Raw genomic sequence first — 9,543 nt, 5'->3', positions numbered from 1 at the left:
ATCACGGCCACTTGGAGTATAACCCAAACTTCTATGTTTGGCTCATGACAAAGTAAAGCATAGCACACATATGCTTCATGCCCTTCACCTTCATCCTCCAATCCTAGGAAGGATTTTCATCACTCCTAGGGGGGAGGGTTAAGGCAGAAAACAAGACACGACTTTAACCTTAAATTGAACTTTAAAAAAGCAAAAAGGACTAATAAATTTCAAGTTGTACTTAAGGAAAATTTTCATGAAATGTTGGGTAAACTATGTGGATTGATTGAAGCAAAAATTTTCATATGTACTTGAGCACTTCATATTTCCATAGCATATATTCATAGCCCCCTCATCTTTTTACCAAAAGTCATTTCAAGTAAACTAATAGTGATCTGGTGCATCATGATAGGAGTTTGAGATGGCCGTGCACGACAAAGGCAACAATCTCCCATTCACAAAAGAATAACAAGACAAATGCGGCCTAATAACAGAAACAAGGGCCTTCAATGAGCATAAATTCAGAAGCATTCAAAACTTAGAGAGTGTGGTGATGAAAGAGCAAGCAGTAAAATAAATGATCAACCAAGGTAACCCTAGTAAATATATGGAGAAGATTGGCCAAGCCATCAACTACAGCAAGTGCGCACAATTCCTGCAGACTTTCTATGCGAGCAAGAACTATGGCACCGTGATAGTGAGATAGGGAGGAGGAGAGATTCGTAGAAAAGAAGTGGAGTTGAGCCCCGAAATGGTAGAGAGATCTCTAGGGCTGATCAATAAGCCCAAGAGGTGGTCCAAAAGAGATGTTTACAGTATGCTAGGATGGACAAGGCCCAAGTGTACACAAATGATGGAGTTAGCTTAGCCAACATCCCTGACCCCGACATCAAGCTGCAAAAGCAAAGATAGTCCATGCTCTATTCTCTAGTCAAAGGTATAATGCCTTAATGAGCAAGATTGGAGTACCACTGCTCAAGAGCCTCATGGCCAAGTCTCTAGATGAGATCAATTGGAATGGCTACGTATGTAAGACCATGGAATCCCCAATGAAAGTGCTAGCCACAGGAGCCAAAGCAGTAGTAGGTGGGGAGTCTTTGGCTTCCACAGCAGAGACGATAAGGAAAAAACATGCAACTAAGGCCTCCAACATAGGCTTCGGAGGTGTACTCACCACCAACATCCAAGAGGCCATTGGGGACTTGGAAAGACATGAAGAAGTAAAAGAAACCCCCGAGCACTCACCATCCCACAAAACACTAGTGCCATCACTTGAAAAGAGGAAAGCTCCACCCTAATCCCACCAACAACAAGAAGCTTCGAGTGAGAGAACTATCAATGAGGAAGGGAAGGAGGGCTCAGTCGCAGAAGACCAAGAAGTAGAAGCCACACAAAGCGAATCAAGGAACGAGTAAGAAAGGTGGAAGAGGATTCAAGAAGGGAGGAAGAGAAACAAAGAAGAAAGCAAATAGAAAATGAGGAATGACTGAAAAGAGAAGAAGATGAGAAAATGACCTTAACTTTGTGGTTGTCGATACAGCAAGCCTCCCAACCCAAAGATCTCATGAGGACAAGCCTAGGTCATGAGCCAGGCTCCAGGTGTTGGGGGTAAAGGCGCCTCCGCCTAGTCGCCCGTGTATTACTACACTGACAGTCACCGCCACTGCACACTACAGGTGGCGGGCGCCCGTCACCGCCACTTTATTCCTTATTCTTTTAGTGACAGTTTGAATAAGGGAAGGCCCAGTCACACATTGTGACTGTTGGAGTTCCCATTTCTTGTCTCTCTCTTTCTTTTTCTTGCTCTCCTGCCATAGCTCTCCAGTGCAAGCTTCGATCCTTCTCACCTTTCAACTAGTATCAGAGAATGGCTTCTCGACTCTTGAGCTTGGCTCATGGCATTCTTAGCTTCCCATCGACTCCCCACTCGCATTGGGTCTCCTTCCTGGCAGCCATAGCTCATTCTCTTAAGCTCCCGTCACTCCCCGGCTTCCCAAGCTTCTTCTAGCCTATTGAGGCACCATCAGGGCATTGACAATGAGGTATTGCTTCATTATTTTAGAGTTTTACTTCAGTCCACACGTCTAGGTAAGCAAGGTTTTCACAAGTTGTGGGCAGCCATAGCTCACACCTCTTGGAGCTTCCTTCACCTGGATCTTACTTCTAGCCTATCAAGCCTTGCTGAGGCTGGGTGTAGGCCTTCTTTGGCCCCCATTTGTGCCCCCTTTGGGCCCCATTGTTGACACGTGGAACAATAGACCCCCCGGCCAGCTCACGTTTTTTTGGCACTTGTTTCAAAATCTGGCCCAAAAAATCACTCTCTTTGTCATATCTCGGGTATTATTCGAAACCCGATTCAGGCAAGGTAAGAGTCTAAGTTGGGGTTTTTACACTCTTCGGGCGCGATGGTGATGTCGAATTTTCCACATTCTGATGCCAAAATATTCTGCAATAGATTTCAGGTCTAAGACAGCATGTATTTGTATGCCTATGGCTTATGTGATGCTTCTACTGATGTCGATTGATTGGGGGATTGAAGCTATATGTAATGCTATGATTTTGGCCTAATTGTAGGGCTGGAAATACTCAATTTATAATAGTAAATGCATGCTAAATACTCTTGGGCTGAAGCTATCTTTCATGCTTTGACATATGCCTATTGGTTCCAGATGTATATCATCAACGGACGACTTCGAGCTTGTCATTGGATCCAGATGCTTTTGGAAGCTTGAGCTTATTTCAGCCCGCACTTATTAACATTGATTTATGCTTGACAGTGGTCAGTGCTTTGACAATTACATGCTCTTTGGGTACATGCTTACCCGACGCCTACGGCTCGATGCATTTGTCTTGGCACAGTTTACCATGTACTTGTTGAGCTTCAGTGCTCTCTAAAGACTTGGCTTGGATTCTCATTTTCTATTCCGGAATTTTGTATTGGATGTCACTTTGGTTGTCAGAGATATTTATTGGGATGTATGTCTTGCTCATGCATGCTACCTACAGTTGCTTTGTAGCCATCATGCTCTTGGGATGCTATTGAGGCATTGTCTTGGTTACCTGTCTATGGTATTCTAACTTGGTTTGATTGGGCTATTGAGCTCGTTTATCCGCCTCTTGTGCCAGTGGGAGAATCTTGTATGCTTGACCGACATTGAGCAGGAGGTTTATGCTATTTTGAGCATTTTGCAGATACTTGAGACTTTGGGATCTCTTACACTGAAATGTTGCATGGTTCATGCACTGATATCTTGGAGTTCCTTTTGACCTGAGCTTGGGCTTTGCACTCTTGTGAGCATACACCTGCTGGTGTTTGGTCTTGCCAGTGTTATGTATACCTTGCCCTATTGTCCAGGGGGTATGCCTACTCACTAACGGCCCACCAAGTACTAGTGAAAGTATATCATTTCAAAATATTTCAGCATGAAAAATCCATGTCAATCCGGAGTTATATGCTTGCTGTAATAAATGACAACAGGGTACTGTGAGAGTCTTTTTCTGACCAAATCACTGCATCAAGTCAATAAATGACAACCAAGACATGACTAGCCATAAACGAGCATAAATCAGCACCAAACAGTCATCAAGACCCTGAGCAAACACCCAAACATGTCACCAAAGCATCCGTCAGTGTAGGCATACCCCCTGGACAATAGGCAAAGTATATATAACACTGGCAAGACCTGACACCAGTAGGTGTATGCTCACAAGAGTGCAAAGCCCAAGCTCAGGTCAAAAGGAACTCCAAGATATCAGTGCATGAACCATGCAACATTTCAGTGTAAGAGATCCCAAAGTCTCAAGTATCTACAAAATGCTCAAAATAGCATAAACCTCCTGCTCAATGTCGGTCAAGCATACAAGATTCTCCGACTGGCACAAGAGGCGAATAAATGAGCTCAATAGCCCAATCAAACCAAGTTAGAGTACCATAGATAGGTAACCAAGACAATGCCTCAATAGCATCCCAAGAGCATGATAGCTACAAAGCAACTATAGGTAGCATCCATGAGCAAGACATACGTCCCAATAAATATCTCTGGCAACCAAAGTGACATCCAATACAAAATTCTGGAATAGCAAATGAGAATCCAAGCCAAGTCTTTAGAGATCACTGAAGCTCAACAAGTACATGGTAAACTATGCCAAGACAAATGCATCAAGCCGTAGGCGTCGGGTAAGCATGTACCCAAAGAGCATGTAACTGTCAAAGCATTGACCACTGTCAAGCATAAATCGATGTCAATAAGTGCAGGCTGAAATAAGCTCAAGTTTCCAAAAGCATCTGGATCCAATGACAAGCTCGAAGTCGTTCGTTGATGATCAATACATCATGGCATAACCAAAGACATACATCTGGAACCAATAGGCATATGTCAAAGCATGAAAGATAGCTTCAGCCCAAGAGTATTTAGCATGCATTTACTATTATAAACTGAGTATTTCTAGCCCTACAATCAGGCCAAAATCATAGCATTACATGTAGCTTCAATCCCCCAATCAATCGACATCAGTAGAAGCATCACATAAGCCATAGGCATACAAATACATGCTGTCTCAGACCCGAAATCTGTTGCAGAATATTTTGTCATCAGAATTTGGAAAATTTGACATCACCATTGCACCCAAAGCATGCAAAAACCCCAACTTAGACTCTTACCTTGCCTGAATCGGGTTCCGAATAATGCCCAAGATATGACAAAGAGAGTATTTTTTGGGCCAGATTTTGAAATAGGCGCAAAAAAAACGTGAGCTGGCTGGGGGGTCTGTTGTTCCATGTGTCAACAATGGGACCCAAAGGGGGCATGAATGGGGGCCAAAGAAGGCCTACACCAAGCCTCAGCAAGGCTTGATAGGCTGGAAGCAAGATCCAGGTGAAGGAAGCTCCAAGAGGTGTGAGCTATGGCTGCCCACAACCTGTGAAAACCTTGTTTACCTAGACCTGTGGACTGAAGTAAAACTCTAAAATAATGAAGCAATACCTCAACGTCAATGCCCTGATGGTGCCTCAATAGACTAGGAAGAAGCTCGGGAAGCCGGGGAGTGACGGGAGCTTAAGAGAATGAGCTATGGCTGCCAGGAAGGAGACCCAATGCGAGTGGGGAGTCGATGGGAAGCTAAGAATGCCACGAGCCAAGCTCAAGAGTCAAAAATCCATGCTTTGATACCAGTTGAAAGGTAAGAAGGATCGAAGCTTGCACTCGAGAGCTATGGCGGGAGAGCAAGAAAAAGAAAGAGAGAGACAATAAATGGGAACTCCAACAGTCACAATGTGTGACTGGGCCTTCCTTTATTCAAACTGTCACTAAAAGAATAAATAATAAAGTGAGGGTGACGGGCGCCCGCCACCTGCAGTGTGCAGTGGCGGTGAATGTCAGTGTAGTAATACACGGACGCCTAGGCGGAGGCACCTTTACCCCCAACAAACTCCCACTTAAAGGTGAATCTGCCGTAGTGAGGAGTGAAAAGTAGAAAACAAAAAAAAAGACAGTACAACGTGTACACATGTACAACAGGATGAGGAAAGACATCATCTCATCCCATGCCCATCAACTTCCTGAGGAAGGCAAAGCGCTCTGTAGAGAGGCTTTTCGTGAGCAGATCTGTAGGATTCTGGTCAGTCGAGATCTTCACAAGATCAACAGACTTGTCCTCAACCACCCCACGTATGAAGTGATACCTGACCTCAATGTGTTTCGTCTTCGCATGGAAAACTGGATTCTTGGCTAACTGAATAGCACTCATAGAATCCGAATGCAGTGTAGGGGTAGTATCAATACGAAGGTCAGCAACCAAACAACCCAACCAAATGGCCTCCTTGTAAGCCTCAGTGGTTGCAACATACTCGGCCTCTCTAGTAGAAACGGCCGTGCATTTCTGCACCTTGGACATCCAAGAAACAGCACCTCCAGCATAGATGAATACATAGCTAGAAGTGGACTTCCTACTATCTACATGTCCTGCATAATCAGAGTCAGTGTACCCCACGACTCCTGTATCCTGGCTGCCATAGCATATGCACATATATGCAGTGCCTTTTAGGTACCTCATGATACCCTTCACGGCATCCCAATGCTTCTTGCCAAGTGTAGCCATATAGCATGCCATAACACCAACAACTACAAAGGCAATATCTGGACGAGTGGCGATCATGGCATACATAAGACTGCCCACTGCGGATGCATAGGGAATCTTGGCCATCTCGGCCCTGTGCTCATTAGTCTGCAGACAATCACCCTGTGATACCTTCACATAAGAAGGCAATGGACAGCCAATGGGCTTTACGTCTTGCATGCAGAAGCGCTCAAGGACTTTATGGATGTACTCCCTCTGTGACAAGTAGAGAAGTTCATGATGCCTGTCGCGTCTAATATGCATACCAAGTATGTGAGTGGCCTGTCCCAGATCTTTCATCTCAAAGCTCTTCTTGAGCTAAGCCTCAAGAGCATCTAGCTCATCATGAGCTTTCCCTGCTACTATCACCATATCATCCACATAGAGTACCAAAATCAATAAAGAACCAACCGGGCTTTCTTCGTGTAAAGACACGGATCCATAGCACTCATGCTGTAGCCCTGTGACTGCATAAAGGCATCAAACTTATGATACCACTCCCTAGGTGCCTACTTCAAGCCATAAAGACTTTTCTTCAATTTGCACACTAGGTGCTCCCTGCCAGGTTCTGCAAAGCCCTTAGGCTATTCCATATAAATCTCATCATGCAAGTCCCCATATAAGAAAGCCCTCTTGATATCCATCTGGTATAAATCCAAGTCAAGCTGAGCAACCAAAGCCAAGACTAAGCGCAGGGTGGTCATCTTAACCACAAGAGAAAAGACCTCATCAAAGTCCACACCATGCTCCTGCTTAAAGCCCTTTGCTACCAATATAGCCTTGTATGCCGGCTTGGGGTGTCCAGGGATACTTTTCAACTTGTACACCCACTTGCATGGAAAAGTCGTCTTGCCCTTAGGTAAGAAAACCAAATTTCAAGTGTCATTCTTATGGAAGGAGTCTATCTCAGATTGCATAGCCCTCTCCCAGGAGTGACTGTCACCCCTTCGCATAGCCTCATCATAAGTGAAAGGCTATCCTGCATCTGTAACCAAGACATAATGCATCGAGGCCTGAAATCTATTAGGTGGACGTTTGTCTCTAGCAGACCGTCTCACAGCAGGCTTTGCTGCCTACCCAGCTGCCTGTCCAACACTTTGACCAGGAGCATCTGCTACAACTGTAGGTTGTCCAACTGGCTATGCAGGATCCCTCGACTCCTAAAATATGACCCTGCGGATCTCAACAACTCTCTCAAGCTGCCTATGCATCTTGTCTTCATGGAAGACTACATCATGACTGCGGATGACTTTTCGCACCTACGGATCCCAGAGATGGTAACCCATCTCGCCTGCATCCCCATAACCAATGAAAATGCATTTGACACTCTTAGGATCCAGCTTACTTCTCTTGTCCCTGGGCACATGGCAAAATGCCTCACATCCAAAGACATGGAGATGTGCATAAGAGGGAGGTTTTCCAGTCCATACCTCCTTGGCAACCTGGAAATCCAAACCACTAGAGGGTGATCTGTTTATGAAATGCACAGTTGTACTAACTGCCTTAGCCCAAAAGCTCTGTGGTAGGCCTGCGTGGCTAATACTACATACATGCTCTTGGATGGTTCTATTCATCCGCTCAGCCAAACCATTCTGGGGAGGGTGTAGGGGGCGGTCAACTGACACTTAATACCCCTCTCATCACATAACTGCTCAAAAGCACATGAGACATACTCACCCCCATTATCTGTCCTTAGGCATTTTAGCATATACCCAGACTGGTTCTTAACCAATGCAAGCCATCTCTGAAACACAGCCAAGACATCGGATTTTAGCTTAATGGGATAAGCCCAAAATTTCCATGAAAAATCATCTATGAACGTAACAAAATACTTTGCAACACCCATAGACTGACAAGGCATGGGTCCACAGACATCTGAATGTACCAATGCCAAGGGCTCACTCATGCGTGGCCTACCAGACTTCTTATGCATAGACCTAGTCTGCTGCCATAAAGACAATGCTCACATGAATCAAAACATGCATAATCAAGGGGCGGTAAGTACTGCAAACCAGAAAGCATTTTCATTCCTTTCAAAGACATATGGCCCAAATGGGCATGCCAAAGAGATACATGTGGGATAGAACCCACAGACAAAACATGATCAAGGGAAGAAGCAGATACAATCAAGGGATAGAGGCTGCCAGCCTTGGCACCTCTCGCAATCACAAGTCTGCCACGAGTGATCTTCCATGCAGAGTCTCCAAAAGATACATGATAACCTGCATCATCAAGCTGTCCATCTGACATGAGACTACATGTCAAAGCATGTACATGTACATCCTGCATAACAAAACTGCCGCCAGAAGGAAACTGCAGTGTAACATCACCAATGCCCACAATGTCAAGAGAGTTGTCATCACCCAAGCGCACAGAACCCAAAACAGTACTCTATGAATGAAACCACTCTCGGCAAGGTGTCACATGAAAGGACGCACGTGAGTCCAAGAGCCAACATTGTGCATACATAGAGTGTATCTCTGTCATCTACTAAGCACTAGAAGAAGCTACAAGGATATAATCATCATCATCAATATCCTCAGGCTGCATAACATTGATCTCTTCAATTCTAACATTGGACTTTGCAGGCACTATGCTGCCATCAAAAGACTTATCCTGCACTTTGTCTTTCCCCTTATCTTTGCACCTTTCATTGCGCCACTGCCATGCTTTCCATATCCATCATTCGTGCCACTAACTGTCATCCCTTGGCATTGGTACATTCAGATGTCTGTGGGCCCATGCCTTATCAGTCTATGGGTGTTGCAAAGTATTTTGTTACGTTCATAGATGATTTTTCACGAAAATTTTGGGCTTATCCCATTAAGCTAAAATCCGATGTCTTGGCTGTGTTTCAGAGATGGCTTGCATTGGTTGAGAACCAGTCTGGGTATAGGCTAAAATGCCTAAGGACAGATAATGGGGGTGAGTATGTCTCACGTGCTTTTGAGCAGTTATGTGATGAGAGGGGTATTAAGTGTCAGTTGACTGCCCCCTACACCCTCCCCAGAATGGTTTGGCTGAGCGGATGAATAGAACCATCCAAGAGCGTGTACGTAGTATTAGCCACGTAGGCCTACCACAGAGCTTTTGGGCTGAGGCAGTTAATACAACTGTGCATGTCATAAACACATCACCCTCTAGTGGTTTGGATTTCCAGGTTGCCAAGGAGGTATGGACTGGAAAACCTCCCTCTTATGCACATCTCCATGTCTTTGGATGTGAGGCATTTTGCCATGTGCCCAGGGACAAGAGAAGTAAGCTGGATCCTAAGAGTGTCAAATGCATTTTCCTTGGTTATGGGGATGCAGGCGAGATGGGTTACCATCTCTGGGATCCGTAGGTGCAAAAAGTCATCCGCAGTCATGATGTAGTCTTCCATGAAGACAAGATGCATAGGCAGCCTGAGAGAGTTGTTGAGATCCGCAGGGTCATATTTTAGGAGGAGCC

The sequence above is a fragment of the Lygodium microphyllum genome, chromosome 29 (genome assembly GCF_053477565.2).
Source record: "Lygodium microphyllum isolate KBCC chromosome 29, Lygodium_microphyllum_v1.1.10, whole genome shotgun sequence".
Lineage (NCBI taxonomy): Eukaryota > Viridiplantae > Streptophyta > Polypodiopsida > Schizaeales > Lygodiaceae > Lygodium > Lygodium microphyllum.
The sequence above is the reverse complement of the archived record's forward strand: the minus strand, read 5'-3'. Positions refer to the sequence as shown.